At 43.1% G+C, this 24,511-nt stretch overlaps 1 pseudogene; it reads right to left on the reverse strand.

Annotated features, from left to right (window-relative positions):
- Positions 1-21,795: 21,795 nt before the first annotated feature.
- LOC126261456 (5S ribosomal RNA) lies at positions 21,796-21,913 on the reverse strand (annotated as a pseudogene).
- Positions 21,914-24,511: the final 2,598 nt, after the last annotated feature.

The raw sequence follows: 24,511 nt of genomic DNA on the forward strand, positions 1-24,511 counted from the left end.
GGGGCGACAAATCATTTCAGATGATCCTTTAATGGAAAAGGTAACATGTTACAAACGCTATGTCGACGACATGTTGTTGCTCATTAATGGAACTGAGCAAATGTTTGATAAATGTAATGAGAAAACTGTCTAAACTGCATAGCTCGAAATCAATGGTTATATTTCGTTGTTGGACCTCAAGGTAAAGAGGGAAGACAAGTCGCGTATGCCTTCAACATCCTAAGAGAGCCGTCAGCCGCGGTGGTCTAGCGGTTCTAGGCGCTCAGTCCGGAACCGCGCGACTGCTACGGTCGCAGGTTCGAATCCTGCCTCGGGCATGGATGTGTGTGATGTTCTTAGGTTAGTTCGGTTTAAGTAGTTCTAAGTTCTAGGGGACTGATGACCAGAGATGCTAAGTCCCATAGTGCTCAGAGCCATTTGAACCATTTTGAACCTAAGAGAGCCAAGGGCAAGGATGTTATGATTCCTAACCAGTCCTTCCACCCCAAAATTTATAAATAAGAGTCATTTATAAGCTTAATGATGATGATGATGAAGTCCCATACTCCTTGACAGAGCGTAGGGACGATGCATAAGACCCGCACCGCAGTATTAGGCAAGTACTGTAGGCTAGTAGATGTAGTTTGTCATTGCCTTCCTCTGACCGTAATGGGGATGAATGATGATGATGAAGACGACACAACAACAGCCAGACATCTACAGGTAGGTGAAAATCCCTGAACCCGGCGGGATTCGAACCCGGGACCCCGTGCTCGGGAAGCGAGAACGCTACCGCGAGACCACAAGCTGCGGACAAGCTTAATGAATAGAGCCATTAAAGTACCAATGAGAGCATCAGATAGGGTTAAATGCGTTAAATATTATTAAACAGGTAGCCATAAATAACGGGTACGATGTAAGAATGGTGAGTCGAGGTATTCGTAGGGACAAGAAGAAATGGAGTCCGCCTCGGTAGCTGCGCGGTGAGCTTGTCGGATTGCTAAATGAAGAGGTCTGGGTTCGATTACCAGCCTGGTCGGAAATGTTCTCGGCTCGGGGACTGGGTGTTTTCCTTACACTCGTATCGTCATAAAATTATATTGTTGAGACAGCTGAATGGGCAAGGACCAAAATCCAATAAATTGAAGAGGAAGAATGGAAAAAAGAAATCAAAAGAGGAAATTGTGATAAATTCACAGAAATGGGGGAACATTTTTGGGGCATACATCGTCCGGTAGACATTCACAGAAAAAAACCTTAATCAGGTACAGTTTAAATGATGATTTTTTGGGAACAGATAAGTAAATCTGAAAAGGTAGTTGTTCACAAAATATAGTGTTTACCGTCTGATGTGTAATATGTAGGACAGAAGGGGAGAAATTTTCGAGAAGATACGGGGAGCACGCAGACCCTTTAAGACTGGGCAATTATGGTAGATCAATGGTTGCCAAACAAATATGAGTCTGGTCTACCCTAAAGACTTAGAAAATAATTTAGAAGTGATGCACGTAGAGAAGAAAGGAAGTAAGTTTGACCTACTTAAAGAACCTGAAATTGTAATTAACTGGGTTAGGTTTGATAATGTACATAATGTACAAAAGGATGATAGAGGTGATGCTGTGGGTCGGCCATACCATATTATTCAGTACTTTCTGTTTTCCCTTTGATGCAATGTAGTTCGTACAGTATGCCGACCGATGTTTTGGGTCATCATCCTGTCTTAAGGTGAACCCTTTCCGTATTAAGCGCAATCCACTTCGTATGGCGTGATACAGAAGTATGCGATGGGACTGCTTCTGATCGCCGGCCGGAGTGGCCGTGCGGTTCTAGGCACTACAGTCTGGAACCGAGAAACCGCTACGGTCGCAGGTTCGAATCCTGCCTCGGGCATGGATGTGTGTGATGTCCTTAGGTTAGTTAGGTTTAATTAGTTCTAACTTCTAGACGACTGATAACCTCAGAAGTTAAGTCGCATAGTGCTCAGAGCCATTTGAACCATTTGCTTCTGATCCATACATCCATCTATTTTCACAACATCGCCAACTCTAACTCCGGCAAAACATCCCCAAACCATAATAGAACCTCCACCGTGTTTACCTGCAGGTAGAACACACTGCTGGGCTAACCTTTCCCCTACAAATCGGCGAACAAATATTCTTCTTCTGGTTCCAAAAATCTCGAACTTCGATTCATAGGTGGATAACACCTTCGTCCACTCTTCCGAAATACAGTTACGATGTTTTTTAGCCTATTCAAGTCTCTTCTGCTTATTTATGGCCGTTAGGAGGGGTTTTCTTGCTGTCACACATCCTTTCAAGTCGGCTTCACTCAGTCTCCTTTTTATTGTTGCAGCAGATGTTATTGTGTTCATTCCTACGAATTCTGCGCGAATTTGGCGTGCTGTTTTGATCTATTTCTCTTACTGGTAATTTTGATATATTTATCATCACCTTTAATTATTTTACGAGGTCGTCCTTGTCATGGTATGTCCTAATTGCTACCTGTTGTCTTCTGGCGGTGAAGGGTGTATTGCACTCCCCCTATAGACACACTACACTGTTTCGCAATTTGGCGAATAGATAAACCTGCTTGGTTAAGTGCTGCAATTGCAGCACGTTTTTCTATTATCTCCACTCGTGGAGCCGTACTAGCGAGGTGCACACTCCAATGTCATGAAGGAAATGACGCGCAAGAGCCACATGTTATGTATCGTAGCAATGCTTACCGTTCGCTGCGGACATCACATCACTACAGTGAACAACACAAGTGCACCAAATGCTGAATCGAAATTAGAATTGTATTAATACCTTCAGCTGGTTACGGGCGTTGATATACAGGGTGAGTCACCTAACGTTACCGCTGGATATATTTCGTAAACCACATCAAATACTGACGAATCGATTCCACAGACCGAACGTGAGGAGAGGGGCTAGTGTAATTGGTTAATACAAACCATAAAAAAATGCACGTAAGTATGTTTTTTAACACAAACCTACGTTTTTTAAATGGAACCACGTTAGTTTTGTTAGCACATCTGAACATATAAACAAATACGTAATCAGTGCCGTTTGTTGCACTGTAAAATGTTAATTACATACGGAGATATTGTAACCTAAAGTTGACGCTTGAGTACCACTCCTCCGCTGTTCGATCGTGTGTGTCGGAGAGCACCGAATTACGTAGGGATCCAAAGGGAACGGTGATGGACCTTAGGTACAGAAGAGATTGGAACAGCACATTACGTCCACATGCTAACACCTTTTTATTGGTCTTCTTCACTGACGCACATGTACATTACCATGAGGGGTGAGGTACACGTACACACGTGGTTTCCGTTTTCAATTACGGAATGGAATAGAGTGTGTCCCGACATGTCAGGCCAATAGATGTTCAATGTGGTGGCCATCATTTGCTGCACACAATTGCAATCTCTGGCGTAATGAATGTCGTACACGCCGCAGTACATCTGGTGTAATGTCGCCGCAGGCTGCCACAATACGTTGTTTCATATCCTCTGGGTTGTAGGCGCAACACGGTACACATTCTCCTTTAACGTACCCCACAGAAAGAAGTCCAGAGGTGTAAGATCAGGAGAACGGGCTGGCCAATTTATGCGTCCTCCACGTCCTATGAAACGCCCGTCGAACATCCTGTGAAGGGTCATCCTAGTGTTAATTGCGGAATGTGAAGGTGCACCATCATGCTGATACCATATACGTCGACGCGTTTCCAGTGGGACATTTTCGAGGAACGTTGGCAGATCATTCTGTAGAAACGCGACGTATGTTGCAGTGCTCTCCGATACACACGATCGAACAGCGGAGGAGTGGTACTCATGCGTCAACTTTAGGTTACAATATCTCCGTATGTAATTAACATTTTACAATGCAACAAACGGCACTGATTACTTATTTGTTTATATGTTCAGATGTGCTAACAAAACTAACGTCGTTCCATTTAAAAAAACGAAGGTTTGTGTTAAAAAACATACTTCCGTGCATTTTTGTATGGTTTGTATTAAACAATTAGACTAGCCCCTCTCCTCAAGTTCGGTCTGTGGAATCGGTTCGTCAGTATTTGATGTGGTTTACGAAATATATCCAGCGGTAACGTTAGGTGACTCACCCTGTATATAAATCTCCATCTATATCCATATAAGTATGTAGTTATTGTAATACCAGCCATGACCTTCTGTGCAGATGCACACGTACTCCCCGAACTCTTATGGGACTTGGTAAGAATATCTTCCACGAGTAATGAGTATGTTGGGGTGGAACACTACGAATGTATTGTGTGGACATACAAGGTGAGAATGTGGGTCTCGCTGGAGGCGTGCGCGAGATAGTCCCTGCAGTTGCGCTATCCTCTGTGCCCTCGGTAGCTCAGATGAATAGAACGTCTGCCATGTTAGCAGGAGATCCCAGGTTCGAGTCCTGGTCGGGGCACACATTTTCACCTGTCCCCGTTGATATAGATCAACGCCTGTCAGCAGCTGAAGGTATGAATACAATTCTTATTTCGTTATAGACGGCTGTTCTTTCGGACATGTCCTCAACCATACCCACGATATTAGACCTTATCCGAGAGAATTAGATGTCATTTACTGAGTGGATTGAAATTAGTGAGCGGTAGTGTTCCAAAAATTCTAAAGTAATTAAAACGTTTATCTTCACAACTGTTACTTTCGGTCCTTAATATGGACAGCATTGCTGCATATGTTTTGCAATGTGTAATGTTGACGCATTAAGTTGTTCTGAAAGCGGTGCTGATATTCATGACAATAAAAGCGGGTTAAAAGCTGTGAGCTATCTGGGGAAGTTAACCTTGCATTACTGAGCAAATGTTTCACCAGGTATCCAGGCTAGCTTACCAAATTCCCAACCAGACTAACGTTAATTATTATCTTTTAACAGTCATCTTACAAAAATAAAAAGAAATAAATCAGATTATATTTGGACATTTATTTTAACATTGATCATTGTTCCGTTAAAATTTCAGCATATTAAGCTTGATTCATAACTAAACTGGTGCCTTATTTAGGGTTGTGAAAATGTGAGTTTGTAATCTTACGGAACACATCAAATATGAAGCCAAGATTGGGAGACTGCATACAACACTGCATTCATAAAATAACACAGAATGTTGAAACATATGCAAGAGGAAATTAACAACAACCAACCGATTCAAAGATATAGTAGCAACAGCAATTGAGAGATTCATACCTCATAAATTGGTAAGAGATGGAACTGATCCCCCATGGTACACAAAACAGGTCCGAACGATGTTGCAGAGGCAACGGGAAAAGCATGTGAAGTTCAGAAGGACGCGAACTCCCGAAGATTGGCTAAAATTTACAGACGCGCGAAATTTGGCACGGACTTCAATGCGAGATGCCTTTGATAGGTTCCACAACGAAACATTGTCTCGAAATTTGGTAGAAAATCCGAAGAAATTCTGGTCGTATGTAAAGTACACAAGCGGCAAGACGCAGTCAATACCTTCGCTGCGCAGTGCCGATGATACTGTTACCGACGACTGTGCCGCTAAAGCGGAGTTATTGAACGCAGTTTTCCGAAATTCCTTCACCAGGGAAGACGAATGGAATATTCCAGAATTTGAAACACGAACAGCAGCTAGCATGAGTTTCTTAGAAGTAGATACCTTAGGGGTTGCGAAGCAACTCAAATCGGTTGATACGGGCAAGTCTCCAGGTCCAGATTGTATACCGATTAGGTTCCTTTCAGATTACGCTCCCTAATTAGCAATCATATACAACCGCTCGCTCACCGATAGATCTGTACCTGCAGATTGGAAAGTTGCGCAGGTCGCACCAGTGTTTAAGAAGGGTAGTAGGAGTAATCCATCGAACAACAGACATATATCATTGACGTCGGTTTGCAGTAGGGTTTTGGAGCATATACTGTGTTCAAACATTATGAATCACATCGAAGGGAACGATCTATTGATACGTAATCAGCATAGTTTCAGAAAACATCGTTCTTGTGCAACGCAGCTAGCTCTTTATTCGCACGAAGTAATGGCCGCTATCGACAGGGGATATCAGGTTGATTCCGTGTTTCTGGATTTCCGGAAAGCTTTTGACACCGTTCCTCACAAGCGACTTCTAATCAAGCTGCGGGCCTATGGGGTATCGTCTCAGTTGTGCGACTGGATTCGTGATTTCTTGTCAGGAAGGTCGCAGTTCGTAGTAATAGACGGCAAATCATCGAGTAAAACTGAAGTGATATCAGGTGTTCCCCAGGGAAGCGTCCTGGGACCTCTGCTGTTCCTGATCTATATAAATGACCTGGGTGACAATCTGAGCAGTTCTCTTAGGTTGTTCGCAGATGATGCTGTAATTTACCGTCTAGCAAGGTCATCCGAAGACCAGTATCAGCTGCAAAGCGATTTAGAAAATGCTGTATGCTGTGGCAGGTGGCAGTTGACGCTAAATAACGAAAAGTGTGAGGTGATCCACATGAGTTCCAAAAGACATTCGTTGGAATTCGATTACTCGATAAATAATACAATTCTATAGGCTTGCTATTCAACTAAGTACCTGGGTGTTAAAATTACGAACCACTTCAGTTGGAAAGACCACATAGATAATATTGTGGGGAAGGCGAGCCAAAGATTGCGTTTCATTGGCAGGACACTTAGAAGATGCAACAAGTCCACTAAAGAGACAGCTTACACTACACTCGTTCGTCCTCTGTTAGAATATTGCTGCGCGGTGTGGAATCCTTACCAGGTTGGATTGACGGAGGACATCGAAAGGGTGCAAAAAAGGGCAGATCGTTTTGTATTATCACGTAATAGGGGATAGAGTGTGGCAGATATGATACGAGAGTTGGGATGGAAGTCATTAAAGCAAAGACGTTTTTCGTCGCGGCGAGATCTATTTACGAAATTTCAGTCACCAACTTTCTCTTCCGAATGCGAAAATATTTTGTTGAGCCCAACCTACATAGGTAGGAATGATCATCAAAATAAAATAAGAGAAATCAGAGCTCGAACAGAAAGGTTTAGGTGTTCGTTTTTCCCGCGCGCTGTTCGGGAGTGGAATGGTAGAGAGACAGTATGATTGTGGTTCGACGAACCCTCTGCGAAGCACTTAAATGTGAATTGCAGAGTAGTCATGTAGATGTAGATGTAGATTCAATTTTCACCCAAAGAAGTTACGTTCGTAGCGAAATCCTGTCCGTCATGAAATTACCACTCACTGGTATACTAAATTCATACTAACTCTCTGTGAAATCTTCCCGAAAAGAATAGCTGAGGGCTACTTTGATGATTACACCACATGCTTCACGTGGTCAACTTGGTTAACACAAAGAGTGTAACTCCACAATAATTTTGATAATTAAAGTAAATTACATGGAAACGCAATTTACAAAAGGAAAACCTCGAACTGGTTAGTATCGTCTTACTATTAACCTTATGGGTCAAACAATTGTATAAGTACGTGGTACTGGTCTCACAAAGTACACCCCACGTGGGTTGAACATAAAGAAAAGTTGCTATATTGAAAAGTATTGTCAAGACGAGACGTTACAATCTTACGCACATTCGCAGTTAAGATTGATGATCTTAGAGTTACGGGTCATCACCACGTGGTTCCACTTTACTCAGAAAGTAGCGGCAAAGCAACTACTGGAAGATATTCTGAACTTCACACTCGAATTACACTGCATTGCAATATAAGATAACATTAGATATTTTAGATCTAAACCTGAAATAAAGATGATTAAATTTTCTGTTAGGCTGTACTTAAGAAATCCATTGTCTTACAGACTTAGCAGAGACGCACTTAGCTGTAGATCTTACCCCTTCAGACGCTCGCCACGGACCGACTGGCCTCGGCCCCTACCGAGGGTGCTTCACAGATACAAACGGAAGTGACCAGAGAGGCAGCTTCCTACACCAACGTGATAAGGGACGGACAGGACCATACCAAGAATAGAAACCTCTTTGCCTTTAGAAAGCGTAGCTACCTGTTTCGACGTTGGTCCTACTGTTCTCTAGCAGACAGGCTTGTCTGCTACCATCAAGCATGCAACTAGAAATATATTTGCTCATTCATCCTTACACACAGAAGGGAAGGGGGATGCAGTATATTATCATATACACTACATAAAGGAAAGCGCATGTAGGTTCCATATGAGACTGTGTGAGATGAAATACATATAAACTGTGTTTAAAAGTGTAGTAGTGTGACAGATCGTTAATGTTTATGTGTAAAAGTAACACGTTCCACTGCTCAGTCTCCTCCCAGATAGAGTCAGAAACACCACAGTAAATTAAGAAGTGGAAAACATGCCGCAAATGACAACAGATTTAAGAAATTAACATTAAAGGAATCCAACAGAGACCTTTCAAGTGAACTTCACCTAGTCAGGGAAGTTTCCTTCAGCTCTTAAGTTTGTCTATTGAAAGAACGACTGCTCGAGTTTCGATGGTGGTCAAATACCAGGACGCCAAACAACCTCGAAGAAGATCACGGCGCTGATAGCACAACTGCAGTTCCGGCCGCTCTTCGCACACCATAAACGGTGACAGAGCGAGTGAGATTGAGCTGCTCGCATCTGTGGAGGCAGTGACAGCGAAATGTGCTCGGCGCTAGGCGAGGCGAGCAGCTGTCCGTGACGGCTCGCAGCCAGCGACTGGTTAATGAGGCGGGTCGGCGCCGTCTCCTCCGGAGTAGCCCCGCCTGGAGCTGGAGCTGGAGCCGGACGGCGGGCGTCGCGCTGACGAGCTGCCAGGGCGGCCAACTTGTTGCCGAGCGCCCAGCTACGACGTAATTACCGACCGACGACTCACTGCGGCCAACACCGCCATCACCTCACCGCCTCTGTCTTGTTACTACAAGGTGGAAAGGTGGTGACAGACACATGATGTCGATATCGATGGATTTTTTCCTCTGCTGTGCTATGCTCTATCCTGTGCAACTTCATCTCCGGATAGCTACTGAATCTGCTTGCTGTACTCATCTCTTGGTCCCCTTCTACGATTTTTCACCCGGCTCTTCCCTTTGTTACTAAGTTGGTGATCTAACGTCTCAGAATGTGTCCTATCAACATGTCCCTTCTTTTAATCAAGCTATGCCACAAATTTCCCCAATTCTGTTCACTACCTTCTCGTTAGTTACGTGATGTACTCATCTAATCTTCAGCATTTTTCTATAGCAGCACCACACTTCAAAAGCTATTCTCTTCTTGTCTAAAACGTGTATCGACCGTGTTTCGCTTCCGTAATGGCTACATTCCAGACATATACCTTCAGAAAAGATTTCCTAACGTTTATGCACGATGTTAAAATATTTCTCATCTTCAAAAACCCTTATCTTGCCACTAGCAGTCTACATTTTATATTCTCTCTACTTCGGTCATCACCAATTATTTTGCTGCTCATATAGCAAAACTCATCTACTACTGTGTCTCGTTTCCTAAACTAACTCCTTCAGCATCGCCTGATTTAGTTCGAGTACATTCCATTATCCTTTTCTTGCTTTTGTTGATTTTCATCTTATATTCTCCTCTTAAGACACTGTCCATTCCGTCCAAGTGCTCTTCCAGGTACTTTGCTGTATCTGACAGAATTACAATGATATTGGCAAACCTGAAAGTTTTTATTTCTTCTCCTTGAACTTTAAGTCCTTCCCAAATTTTTCTTTCGTTTCCTTTACTGCTTGCTAAATGTACAGATTGAATAGCATCGGGAGTAGGTTTCAATTCGGTTTCACTCCCTTCTCAACCACTTCCCTCTTTCCTGCCCCTCGACTCTTACAAATGCCGTCTGGTTTCTGTCCAACATGTAAATAGCTAATGGCTCTCTGTATTTCACTCTTACTGTCTTCAGAATTTCAAAGAGAATATTGCAGTCAACATTGTCAAAAGGTTTCTACAAATAAATGATAATTAATTGAGACCCTTACCTGCCGACAGGTTTTGTTGACATACCTTTATGGCGACAGCTGAAAATCTGTGCCCCGATCGGGACTCGAACCCGGGATCTCCTGCTTACATGGCAGACGCTCTATCCATTTCTTTTTTAAAAAAGGAACCGCTGCAGGAGCAAGACGACGGGTAGGGCAGGGATCGACACCCGAAGCCTGGCCATCCTGACGCCACGCCCAAGCAACGTGTCCGAAGATCGAAGGATCAGCAAGAGGATGTAGTTGGTTGGTCTATGTTGTTTTATTTATTTATTTATTTAACTTTTATAACATTTTTAATTTTTTTGTATTTATGGATTTATTTTTGTTTCATTACAAAAAGATCCTACAACTGCCGTAACCGAGCGTCCGAGTCGTCTATTCGCCACCGAGGACACAGAAGAATAGTGCGACTGCAGGGACTTGTCCCTTGCACGCTTCCCGTGAGACCCACATTCCTAACTGTCCACAATCTACATACGCAATGTCCCCAATAGATACTTTGCCCATCCACTCGTTACTCGCGCCCACTTAAGTTGAAGATTCCCGTAAGAGTTCGAGCAACCTGTGCGCACTCACACAGACGAAGGTCAATGGCCGGGTAGCCATTTAACTACATATGAAGATAGTAACTGTTCTCGAAAGAACAGATACCATTGATGACCACGCAGCTTCTCTAGAATAAATGATAATTAATTGAAACTCTGAGCTGCCGACAGGTGTTGTTGACATACCTTGATACATTTCTACAAATGCTATAGACATAGGTTTCCCTTTCCTTAACATATCTTCATAGGTAAGTCGTGGCTCAGTACTGCCTCGTGTATTCCTACATTTCTTCGAAATCCAAACTGATCTTTTCTGAGGTCGGAATTCGATATCGGCGGAAACTCGGCCTATCGAGAATGTTGTTTATCGTTCCGCAACGTTGTCGCTCTCGTTCGACAGAATCCCACGACTGTCATGAGAGTATGGAGTCGATGATTTAGGTGTGCCATGTCCAGTGTCATGCAGAATCTCAGAGGCCCCACATGACTAACGCCAGAGAGAAAAGACATTGACCAATCGTTCGTTCGCCCGTTCAGCGTCGTAAAGGCACGTTACGTAATTTGCAGCAAGACAAGTGTCCACACGATCTACGCGACAACGTCTGGACCACCACGGACTGTCAGCAAAGTGATTATTGTTCGGTTTGACACGGTAGCTGACAGCTGTGCTACCTACGACATCAATTGATATGAGGGTCACGCCATATCGTCTTTTCAGACGATCCCTGGTTCTGCGTTGAATATCACGATGAACCTACCAACTACGGAGGCAACGAAGACAATAAAAGTTTCTATAATGCATTCGTCTTCGGCTCAGTACTTGGTGTTATGGTACGGGAGGTCATTGGTTCCACAACACAATCACCTCTGAATCGCATAGGCCGTAATATGGACAGGCGCCGTTACATTTCTGACATGTTAAGGTCGGTGGCTGTGGGCTGTCTTCGAGGTCCCCGTGATTTTATTTTTCAATAAGATAACACGAGATCGTATTACGCAAATGCATCGTTTCGAGGCAGTGTATACTATTGCTTTTATCATTACGTCGTTGACACCTTCGTCATCTGGTCTCACGAACTTGAGCCGGCCGAAGTGGCCGTGCGGTTAAAGGTGCTGCAGTCTGGAACCGCAAGATCGCTACGGTCGCAGGTTCGAATCCTGCCTCGGGCATGGATGTTTGTGATGTCCTTAGGTTAGTTAGGTTTAACTAGTTCTAAGTTCTAGGGGACTAATGACCTCAGAAGTTGAGTCCCATAGTGCTCAGAGCCATTTGAACCATATCTCACGAACTTGAAAATGTGGGCGAATTCTTGGAACATAACGACAATATCCACGACAACATGTAGTTCATGTTGGAGTGAGAGACAGATGGTGCCTTGCCGTTCCTTGACGTCCTCGTCAGCCGTAAAGCAAATTAGTGTCTCACCACAGTGTTTATCGGAAACTACCCACACAGACCGAATCTGCAAGCTAACAGCTACCGCTAACCGTCGTGGGAACGTTGTTTTTTAAGGACCTCGGTGCAACCAGCGGAAGCCGTCAGAGACGCTGAAAACCTACCGAAGAAACTGAGCAAGTTACGGAAAGTATTCGAGGAACATGGGTACATTAACGACCACATTTCGCAAGCCATCTTTCCGAAGACACGTAAGCAGAAGGCCCCCCGAGGACACAGAGAAGTTTTTTTTTTTTTACTTTTTTTTTTGCCGTTCTGTGGATCAGTAACAGAAAAGATTAGCCGGCCTCTAATGAAGCATAAAATTGATTAGGTCTTCAGGTTTCCAGCAAACATTCGGGCCGGCCGGAGTGGCCAAGCGGTTCTAGGCGCTACAGTTTGGAACCGCGCGACCGCTACGGTCGCAGGTTCGAATCCTGCTTCGGGCACGGATGTGTGTGATGTCCTTAGGTTAGTTAGGTTTAAGTAGTTCTAAGTTCTAGGGGACTGATGACCTGAGAAGTTAAGTCCCATAGCGCTCAGAGCCATTAGAACCAAAAATTCGGAAACCCACGAGGGCTGTGAAAGACGATGTAGGTCTCAGAATGTCAGAAGTATATAAAATACCGTGTAGGAGTGGACAGTTTTTTGTCGGGCAGTTTGTACGTACTATTGAACAGTGCTGTGTTCAATACGAGAGATGTTTTCGCCTTCGATGCAATGAGAAGTCAGCGCTAACAAAGAATACTCTAGAAAATAGACTTTGTATTGCATTCGATGAGACTTCTATTTTCACATGAACTAGCAGTTTTAGGGATACCGTCATAAAATAAGTAACTGAAATAAAAAAAAATTGTGATAAGGCCCTCAATAAAGACAGTGGTCTGCAGCTAAGTACCGTTTGGTACCCGGCCATCGGAAGGCTGAAGAGGGGCCCATAAGACAGTCATCACTTGAAAATGGCCAAGTAGTACTCGGCCGAAAGCTTGTGGATTTAAACCATTTGACAGGACTGGAAGAAGGAGATCGTGTGACTCCTACGCTGTCTTGACCAACTTATGTTCGACTGTTACCACGATCTGCACCTTCTGCAGATGTATCTCCCACTGGAACAATTCGTGAAGCTTTCCGTGAGACTGGCACGACAGTACTCTCTGGCAACTGCAACTGACGAACTCTGGCACAGAGTTGCAGAAATATGGAGTGACTTACCCAAACCTGTCATGCAAGCTCAGTTCGGCTCGATGCCTAGCAGGATCAGAGCCGTGGTTGGTGCCAGACCTCTGTGTACCTCTAAATCACCTTCATATTTAGTGTTGTAGTGTATACTCAGAATAAAGAAAATTCCGTTATTTGCTATTCTTCACTACTGTTGCATTATTAATGGCCAGACGTTGTCGGTTTGCTTCTCTACAATCAATTAACTATTTGTATTCTGGCAGAATTAAAAATAACGTTTCCCAGTTGGGTGCTTCACCTCACTTAGCATTAGATGCTAACCCTCCTGGGGATTCGAATGGCGCAATTAAAAAGCTGCGATGCGTCTGCCGGCCTTGATAATGGTTTCTCTCGTCTCAGCAGGCGAGGCGCGTCCCGTGTATCGCCGGCTAATGTAATTACAGGCGGCAGTAATCCCGCGGTGGGCGGGGTGACAGTCAGCAGGCAGCAGTCACGGCGTGCGGACTGCCGGCAACGCGTGGACGTGATGGCTGTGCTGACGATGGCGCGCGAACGCCGGCCGAAACGCACCGCTCAGCCCTTGACCAAACACGCTCGCTACTGGGTACTATGAGTAGAGTCGTAATCAATCCTGGCACAGGACGTCGTGTAACTCATGGCAGAAATTACTTGTCACTATCTTAGAACAGTCCACTGGAATCTTTGGAAAGCTGCAGGTGGCTTAAACTTGTGCCTTGTAACACGCCTTAACCAATGGAGGCCGGTCATTGTGGCCAAAGGGGTTCTAGGCACTTCAGTCTGGAACCGGGCGACCACTACGGTCGCAGGTTCGAATCCTGCCTCGGGCATGGATGTGTGTGATTGTCCTTAGGTTAGTTAGGTTTAAGTAGTTCTAAGTTCTAGGGGACTGATGACCTCAGATGTTAAGTCCTATAGTGCTCAGAGCCATTTTTGAGCATGCAGAATTTTCCAGTCGTGATTATTTATACGTATAAGGAACGCAAGTTAAAGTTTACAGGCACGTACGCTTTGACGGCACCAACGGAGTAAAATGCTTTCAGTTTTGCTATGTCTCTTTAATGTTTGACGTATAAACCAAAACACTCAGACTCCGAAATTTCTTGTACTAATAACCCCTGTAGATCTTTGTTTACTGTTTCTAACGGGTATTTGCTAATATGCATCCACATGTAATGGTTATTGTTACATTTACGAAGGAGAAAAACTACTTTTATACTGTTACTGAACATTTTCATTCGAATTGTTCGACATGTACCAAAGTCAGAATGGAATTCGATTAAATTCCTGTGGCTTCTGTACTTCACTTTAAATATACCAGGTGATCAAAAAGTCAATATAAATTTGAAAACTGAATAAATCAGGGAATAATGTCGATAGAGAGGTACAAATTGACACACATGCTTGGAATGACATGGGGTTTTATTAGAACAAAAAAAAAAAAATACAAACGTTCAAAAAATGTCTGACAGATGGCGCTTCAGCTGATCAGAATAGCAATAATTAGCATAAGAAAGTAAGACAAAGCAAAGATAATGTTCTTTACAGGAAATGCTCAATATACCCACCATCATTCCTCAACAATAGCTGTAGTCGAGGAATAATGTTGTGAACAGGGCTGTAAAGCATGTTCGGAGCTATGGTAAGGCATTGGCGTCGGATGTTCTCTTTCAGCATCCCTAGAGATGTCGGTCGATCACGATACACTTGCGACTTCAGGTAACCCCAAAGCCAATAATCGCACGGACTGAGGTCTGGGGACTTGGGAGGCCAAGCATGACGAAAGTGGCGGCTGAGCACACGATCATCACCAAACGACGCCCGCAAGAGATCATTCACGAGTCTAGCAGTATCAGGGGTTTGCTTTTTGGTTATAATAAAACCCCATGTCATTCCAAGCATGTGTGTCAATTTGTACCTCTCTATCTACACTATTCCGTGGTTTATTAAGTTTTCAAATTTATTCTGACTTTTTGATCACCCGGTATTTGTATCTTGACATACGTAAAGTTTAAATGTAACACAGCAGTACAGAGGGTGCCGACCAGAAATTTGAAGTCATCACACTAGGTCATTACATATTAAAGGGAGATCGGAAAATGAATGTGCGTGGCATACGTGGCATTGTAGGCAAATAAAATGAGCGAGAGCTTAACGATCTTTTTCAGAGAATGACAACAAACACTGGACATGATAAAGCCCTTTATAGTCGGGTGCTGCGGTTGCTAACTTTTGACCGAACAATGAAGCAATGGATTCCAACGCAAAATCTGCAAATATTTTGTCGCTGTACACGGCAGTTTTGCGTAGATTCGCAGGCTGAGCTGCGTTCAACCTGTCTACGAATGCTTGTGAGTGAGTCAAAGAAAGCAACGACGCTTTTGTCGGTTCGAAAGGCATGTGCTCTTTGAAATTCCCCTCGTAGAATCAACAGAATTAAATTGGCGTTGTTGAGTTTCATTATTGGATGGTACAAATATTATGAATCATTTCGCTGAAAAGGTCAAAACTGGTACAAAACTCTCCAGCAAACACAATTACGTCACAAGGGTGAAAATACGTAAATTGAGATTCGAATTACCTCTACGCGTTGTCCTTATTCATCCCCATTGCACAAAATTTGGGTCAGTGAAAGGACATGAAATGATTGCGTCAGGTACTATTGACAAGCTTTGTCATAATTTAGTTCTCCAAACGGTTGAAAAGTGTATTCGTCGAAGGAGATAATGCAGTAAAATATTTTTCTCGTGGAAGAACAGCCCCTTCTCAAGTGACCTACTTCTACGTTCACACGTTTTCGCTTGTGAACAGTATGGAATGATGATGTTTCTGTATCAAAAGTACCATATTCGCCCAAGTGATGAACTTGCGCCGTTGAGTGGAGACTTCTCGTATTCTTTCAAAGTTGTCATTCAGTCGTCAAACGGGAGGCAATCGTACGTGCGCCAATAAAACCAAGCCGCCGGTGTGGCTGAGCGGCTCTAGGCGCTTCAGTCTGGAACCGCGCGACATCTACGGTCGCAGGTTAGAATCCTGCCTCGGGCATGGATGTGCGTGATGTCCTTAGGTTAGTTAGGTTTAAGTAGTTCTAAGTTCTAGGGGACTGATGACCTCAGATGTTAAGTCCCATGACGCTCAGAGCCATTTGATCCATTTTTAACCAATGGAGATTTTGTCACGCTAAGCTGATGAGAGTTTCAAATCCAAGAGGAACTGCTACTTTTGGTGAAGGCAGGGCCATCACAGCCCAGTTCCCAGCGACCATTGTGAAAGGAACTGTACAGTGTGTGTGAAAACGTAGTGGGATGATTTTTCATCTAACATTTTTTTATTTTATTTTTTTCTTCCAAACGATAATATCGTCCCCTTCAAAGTAGTTCCCTTTGGGGCAGCTATACACTGGCCGAGTCGTTATTCCCATTCTTGCTAGCAGAGCTGAAAGGCTACGACTGGTAGGGAATTTATTATACCGGTCACATACTTCTGAATGGTCTCCAGGGTCTCAAAATTACGTCCTTTTTACACATTTTTCAGTTTCGGGACAAGAAACAATCACAAGAACTCAGGTGAACAGAGGAGCTGCGGAACAACTGGAACGTTTTTTGAGGTCAAAAAAACCGTGATGAAAGTGGCTGTGTGACATGCGGCGTTGCCATGATGCAGCATCCACTTGTCTGCAATGCCCGGTTCCACTCGAATCATCATTTTACCGAGCCTCTCAAGGATATCTTCATAAAACACTTGGTGGACGGTTTACCTTGGGGAAATAAATTCTTTATGCACGATACCCCTACAGTCAAAAAATCAAAACGGCATTGTTTTGATCTTCGATTTCGAGATTTTTCTCGGTCTAGGAGACTCCGTAGTGAGCCACTCTTCACAGTGCCTGTTTGTCACAGGATCCTACTCAGTAATCCAGGACTCATCATCTGTGATCACATGATGAGCTTTTCGTGGAAATTGGCAGTCCTCTCGAGAAGATCACTGTAAACGTTTCTTCGGTTGTCCTTCGACCACTTGTAAGGTTTCTCGGTACCATTTTGGCGCAAACCTTTCGCGTGTGAAAAACTTCGGTCTAAATTTGATGTACAGTGAAAGTATTTAAGCTTCTTCATCCTTGTTGTTGGTCGTCGGTATGATCTCACAAGAGCACGTCGATTTTTGAAGCTGAAGGCATAACGTTGCTCTCAATTCCGTTCTTCCATTTTCGTAACACAAAATAAAATCACAACTTGACTGATGGCGTTTTCAGAAGTCACGTGATGGCTGTAAGGAGCCGAAACTCGGACGAAGCATCAGGAAGGGATGAGTACACCGATCTACCCAAGTAGAACAACACGGCGTCGCCAGATGGCTCGCAGTGTTATCATACATCCTCTTATGAGGTCTACCTAGTTCTCTTTTTCAAAAAAAATGATTCAAATGGCTCTGAGCACTATGGGACTTAACATCTGAGGTCATCAGTCCCCTAGAACTTAGAACTGCTTACACCTAACTAACCTAAGGGCATCACACACATCCATGCCCGAGACAGGATTCGAACCTGCGACCGTAGCGGAAGCGTGGTTCCAGACTGTAGCGCCTAGAACCGCTCGGCCACTCCGGCCAGCAGTTCTCTTTTTCCGCTCGCCCGATAATTCATTACCTTTTTTGGTAATCTATTTTCTGTCATTCTATCACCATGATTCTTCCATTTCATTTTATTTTCTTCTATCTTGTTATTAACTGAAATTCTTTTAAATCTAATCTTATTGTTTCATTCCTTATTTTATTCATTTTATTACAGCCTCTAACATATTTCATGAACTTCATCTCTGCTGCTTGTATAAGTGATTTTTCTTTCTTTGTTACTGTCCCTGAGGCGAAACCATATACAAGAAAAGGTACAGCCATCACTTTATAGATTTTCATGTGTGTTTTTTTTCTTGTTTTTGTTCCCAAAGTTCTTGCAATTGTTTCGCAGGTAGCTTGGTATTTATTAACCTTCTTCTCATTGCCTTTCTCGTAGATAAAACTAATATCAAGCTATAGATAAGCGAAGTCGGATACTTTTTCTAAAATTTCTTCACTTACTAATATTGTCGATCTGACTGGATTTATTCCTTTGACAGCCATTATCTTAGTCTTATTTGCTGGTACAGTTACGTTGTATATTGCGTTCTGGCTCAACGTATGTGCTGTTCTTTGTAAATTAAATTCTGTGTCGTTTGTAATCATATGGTCATCAGCATATAACAGAGTATTGAATGCTATGCTATATCTTATTGTAATTCCTAAGTGTGTTTCATCTTCCCACTTCATAAATAGGTCGTCAGCATATAAATGAAATAAACTGAATGATAGACTGCACCCTTGTCGAACACCTTGATTTATTAAAATTTCATGCGACATTTTCAAACCTGAACTTGTAACTATTATTGTATTTACTTATAGACTCTTTGTAGTATTAATATGGACTTTTGAAAAACCTTTTACCTGCAATATTTTCCACAAAACCGGTCTTTTTACCTTATTAAATACTGTCTCAAAATTAATAAATGCTAAATATGTTTCTAAGCCAAATTCTCGACATTTTTCAATTATCTATCTTATTATAACTATACATTACCATTACACGAACGTCCCTTTCGGAAGCCTGATTGTTCTTCTGAGATTACTGAATCGGCGATAGTTTTGTAGACTTTGAGTAAAAATTTTCCCATACATTCTGTATCCTGCATTTAATAAACGTATTTCTCTATAATTTCCTGTGTCTTTCCTATTGCCTTTTTTCAGTACAGAAATAGTTTAGCTGTGTTCCATTATTCAGGTACAGAGCAGTTCTTTCAACACATATTTAAGAAAAACGGAGGAAGCAAAATAATAAAGTGGTTCCTTCACATTTGATTAATTCAGCTTTAATGCCAATTAGGGAGTGACTTTTCTATTTTTTGTTGCATTAAGGTGGCATTTAATTCTTTTATGTCTATTTGATCAAGAGAATTATTATGAATTTTTATACAATAACTTTCTTCACCACCTTCACCATACCACAAATTTCTGTAGTCGTGTATCCATTGATTTTCTGTTACTATATTAATGTTTGCAGTATCTTTCTCCATTTTATTCATATACTTCATTAATTTAAAAGCTGTATTGTGTCTTCCGTGAACGTCATGCTCAACATTACCGATGAATCTTCCCCAGGATTCATTGTGGAATCTTTTTCTAAAGCTCTTTGTTTCATTTCTTTTCTGTTTATATACCTTCCAGGCTACGTTTGTTCGTGTTTGTAAATAGGTGTTATAAACATTTTGTTTTTCTTTAATATTGTTACCTATTTCCGTATTTCACATTTCCAGATCTCTTTCCCGGTTTGATAATTTACTTTTGCTAATTTGTTATTCAGGTGGAAACAAGTGGCCTCTGTTTTGGATGGGCTGGGTTGGAGCCTCCAGTCACGGAAGTATTTTCCTAGAGTGGTCAAATCGCTGGATAGTGTGATCTCAGTTTCCTCCATCACTCGGTGTTGTGTGGCCAAGGCCCAGTCGTCCTCATATCCGAACATTTTGGATCTCGTCCTAGGCATGTCGGCTATATACATGCTGAAAAGCAGTGGAGCCAGTACTGAACCTTGGGGCAGGCCATTATTAAGTTTCATGAATTTACTTCTGTTGTTACCGATGTCAACCTGGAATGGTCTATTGCAGAGCATTTCGTTGATAAGTTTAGCCGTTTTTAGACATGGCACGATGCGGAGGAGTTTATAAATCAGGCCCTGTCTCCAGACAGTGTCGAACGCCGCCGTCAGGTCAACAAATACCACTGATGTTTTTTGCTGGGCGTGACACTCGATAGAACATTGAGCTATAAACAACACCTTGTAAACACTGCTGAAAAAGTCAGAACTAGAAACAACATTGTCCAAAAGCTTTGTGGCACTAGTTGGGGGTCCACTGCCTCCGTTCTGCGTAGCTCTGCACAAGGACTTGTCTATTCTGCAGCAGAGTACTGTTCCCCAATATGGTTAAATAGTGCTCACATCAAGAAGGTGGATGCAGTCTTGAACCAAACGATGAGGATTATCTCTGGAACGATCAGGTCAACTCCTGTCCAATGGCTGCCTGTATTGAGCCATATCCCGCCGCCACATTTGAGCAGAGAACACGCACTTGTCAGGGAGTGTCGAAAAATCCAAAATAGCCCAGATCTTCCTATCCACACCCTGAGTAATGGAATTGAGCAAAAGAGATTGAAATCCAGACACCCCCCCTCTCGCAAGTGCCAAAGATCTGGTAAAGAACGCTTTTATTCTTGAGGACCGCTGGAGAGAAGAATGGGAGGAAAAGACACCGCCTCAGGTTAACACCTTATTGGGAACATCTAACAGACCTCGGGGCTTTGATTTTCCCCGCAAAATCTGGTCTACCCTTAACAGGATCAGGACGAGCCACGGCCGTTGTGCGGACTCCTTGTACAAATGGAGCATAGTGCCATCACCACAGTGCGACTGCGGCGCTGACAGGCAGACAATTCACCATATCGTGGTAGAATGCCCTCTGAGGGCCTACCCTGGGCCAACAAGGGACTTCATGGATGCGACTAACAGTGCAATCGATTATATTTCTAACCTAGATGTTTGTTTGTGATATTGTAACTGTTTTGTGTGTTATGTACTTTTAGATTTTTCATACGTGATTTGTACTTGCCATACGCTAAATAAATAAATAAATAATTTACTTTTTCCTAGTACCTACTTAGCTACTTTCAACATTGCTTATTGTAATCTTTTCAGGTGCATTTATTTATGTCTCTCGTTTAGAAGAAGGTATTTATAATTTTTTAGCTGATAATCTTGTCATTTTCATTCAAAGTTATTTTATCAATTGTGCCTACTGTGTCTACTTTCAAATTCCTGTATTTAACACAGAGCGAGGTGCCGCAGTGGTTAGCACACTGGACTCGCATTCGGGAGGACGACCATTCAGACCCGCGTACGGCCATCCTGATTTAGGTTTCCCGTGATTTCCCTAAATCTCTTCAGGTAATGCTGGGATAGATCCTTTGAAAGGGCACGGCCGACTTCCTATCCCATCCTCTTCTAATCCGATGGGAATGATGACTTCGCTGTTTGGTCCCCTCCCACAAATAAACCAACAAACCAGGGTGTAAGTCTCCTTATATTAACAAATGATTAGTTTTATTATGTTAATTTACTCGTTTTTGCAGCTCCTCATAAAATACTCCAGAATCTTCGTGTTTTCCTTCTTTTGGTGCATATACTCCTCTATTAATTGTGAATATAGCAATTATTACCCTTTCATTTATGTAGTCATAAAAATGTATCTTTCTTTTGCGGAGGGATTTGGAATTTAAGCTAGGACATTGGCACAAAAGTTGATGACGAGGAACTTCACTCCGCCCCCATTCTCTCCTCGCCGTCCAGATACTTACAATGAAACGAGGGCATTTAAATAAGTAATGCAAAACGCTATTTTCTGAAGCCAAAACTAAACTCCTCTCGCACAGGCCATGAAGGCCCAAAGATACCGACTGGCCGCCGTGTCATCCTCAGCCCACAGGCGTCACTGGATGCGGATATGGAGTGGCATGTGGTCAGCACACCGCTCTCCCGGCCGTATGTCAGTTTCCGAGACCCGAGCCGCTACTTCTCAATCGACTAGCTCCTCAGGTTGCCTCACAAGGGCTGAGTGCACCCCGCTTGCCAACAGCGCTCGGCAGACCGGATGGTCACCCATCCAAGTGCTAGTCCAGCCCGACAGTCCTTAACTTCAGTGACCTGACGGGAACCGGTGTTACCACTGCGGCAAGGCCGTCGGCTGTTTTCTGAAAGCTGATTGGTTTTATTCCGGATTACAGTATGCCATATTATTCCCATCTTTTTTTGGCAACAAAACCATTTTTTAATCTCGGTTTTATGCGACCCTCTTGCGCCACCTTACTGAGATGGCTTGTATGCCCAAGTGGCACCACTCTAGTAGTCGAAGTCGGAACCATTGCCTTGCTGCATTAATAACCTCCGCACCATCGATGCACTGCTTCCCGCGGAGTGCATCCTTCTTTGCGACAGTCAGATGAAAGTCGGAAGGTGCGAGATCTGAGCTGTAGGATGGGTGAGGAAGAACAGTCCAAAGAAGTTAGGTGAGCTCCTCTCGGGTGTGGGGCCTTGAGTGATCATGGAGAGGTTCGTTCGCATTTTTGTCGCGAGGAAGACGCTGATGTTGCTTCAATTTCCTATAGATAGCACAGTACACTTCAGACTGATACACCTGCAAAAAACTAGATTAAGTAAAGCTGCGGTTTATTGCACTGAGTGCCATCAACGAGCTTAGTGGCACACTGGAATAGTGCTCTGAAGGTCAGTGGTTGAGTTTGCCCCTCGATCATCCAGATTCAGCTTCTCCTTAAATAGCACAAGCCAAATACTGGGGATGATTCAGTTGAGAAGGACACTGCTAGTTATCTTTCAAAAGTTCCTCTTGTCCGAAAGCGCGCTCCGTCTCAAGTAACGGAGCTTTATACTCTAAGCTCCCTCCTCCCCCTCTGCCTTCAATGGAGGTCACGTATTCACACTGATTTTACTACTTTACAGGTGGCAGCACCGTTACTTACACAGTAACTGACAAATCCAACCATACAAATAATGAAAACATACATTTTATAACTAAAACAAAAAAAGACTATTTATAGTGGTTACAACACCTCGCTAGTCAATTACCAAGACAACCTGCTAATTCGTCTGTACCGCATAGCAGCGCCTATGCGCGCACATCGCATCCCGTTAAATTAGGATTCGGCTACGAAGCGCCAACCGGTCACGGGTCGCTGCCTCTCCCACCCCTTTCTACTGGTCAGTTTTGATACTGACTCATTATCGTTTAGATTATCGATTTCCTATTTCCAAACATCATCTGTCGGCAGATGATGTTTGAAGGGATCGCTGATCTAGCAGAAATCTACAGATACCAATCTTCGAGTGCTGGCCTCTATTTTGACCGGAACGGAGGTTGGAATCTTCCTACATGTCAGTCAAGGGACCTGAAGATGGCGTAATATAGTAATGTATCCCCGAAACTGCTTGCCCAGTAAAATAACAGTTTGGAAATTAGACTGCTGAAAGGTGTTTGATTTGACATTCTGTGAAGAGATGGTCGTACAGAGGCTTCCAGGAAGAGTCGAATTGTGTCCCTCAATACTCTTCCAACCAATCTCTGTCTTGAATCTATATTACTTTTATGCGATCATTCAATTTCAGGACACTGCTGACGATGTCTCCTGATTATTGTTTTATTTTTCCAGTAGTTCATAGCATTATGGGACAGTAATAGGTCTCTTAGTTGCTATTTGCTCAATACGTTACATGTATGTAACGGAACTGTTTTGTTGGAGTTTATGAGTAATACACGTATGCATGCCTCTCCTTCCAAGAACTTCGGGTGGACTCCAGACACATAAGTTTCACTATTGTTCGGATGTTTCTCATTCGTCCGGTGCAGAACACACTGTATATTGGTGAAAAGTACACAAAAAGTTTGATCTGAACTTAATTTTACCCCAAAATTGTATGAGTATGCTTGTAAAAGGTAATCCTTGTGAAATGAGTTAGTTCTTTTGAAAATAAGAATGATGCGTGTGTTAAAATTCACCGTAAATATCTACTTTCTTTCATGTAGAAGATGTCATCGAATGAGTTTTTTCGAAACACCGTGTGCTAGAAGATGACATCGAAAGAGTCTTTTCGAAACACCCAGTGCTATGTGTTATGAAATAGGCAATATGTAAGTTCTCAGCGCATGCTGAGCGCCAGTTGACTTTTTGTTGGCGTCTTCGCTGTAATTTTACATCCTCGATGTCCTGCATTTGACATTCGGGTCCACGTTGTAGCTTTCGTTGGACCTAACCTCGCAGGGAGATCCAGAATTTCACTTACAGAGTCGAAGCTTTTTAACACCGCTTCAAAGATGTCAGAAGAGCCGGGCGTTGCGCTGGTGATCAGGTGTTGTGATACTGAGGATACTGTCTGGGGTGATGATGTCACGTTTGCACAAGCACATCCTCATGCTCAACTCTTGCGCTTATATTCCTTGTTCAAATGGCTCTGAGCATTATGCAACTTAACTTCTGAGGTCATCAGTCGCCTAGAACTTAGAACTAATTAAACCTAACTAACCTAAGGACATCACACACACATCCATGCCCGAGGCAGGATTCGAACCTGCGACCGTAGCGGTCGCTCGGCTCCAGACTGTAGCGCCTAGAAGCGCACGGCCACTCCGGCCGGCGCTTATATTCCTGCTGAAATCCTTCACAGTATTTGTTTGCTAAGTTTCATTGACATTTACGTATGTCCTGTGCAATGTTACGTTGCTTCATGCAGCTATTGACAATAAAGATGGTAGGGTCACGGATTCTGTGTAT

This window comes from Schistocerca nitens, chromosome 5, assembly GCF_023898315.1.
Source record: "Schistocerca nitens isolate TAMUIC-IGC-003100 chromosome 5, iqSchNite1.1, whole genome shotgun sequence".
Lineage (NCBI taxonomy): Eukaryota > Metazoa > Arthropoda > Insecta > Orthoptera > Acrididae > Schistocerca > Schistocerca nitens.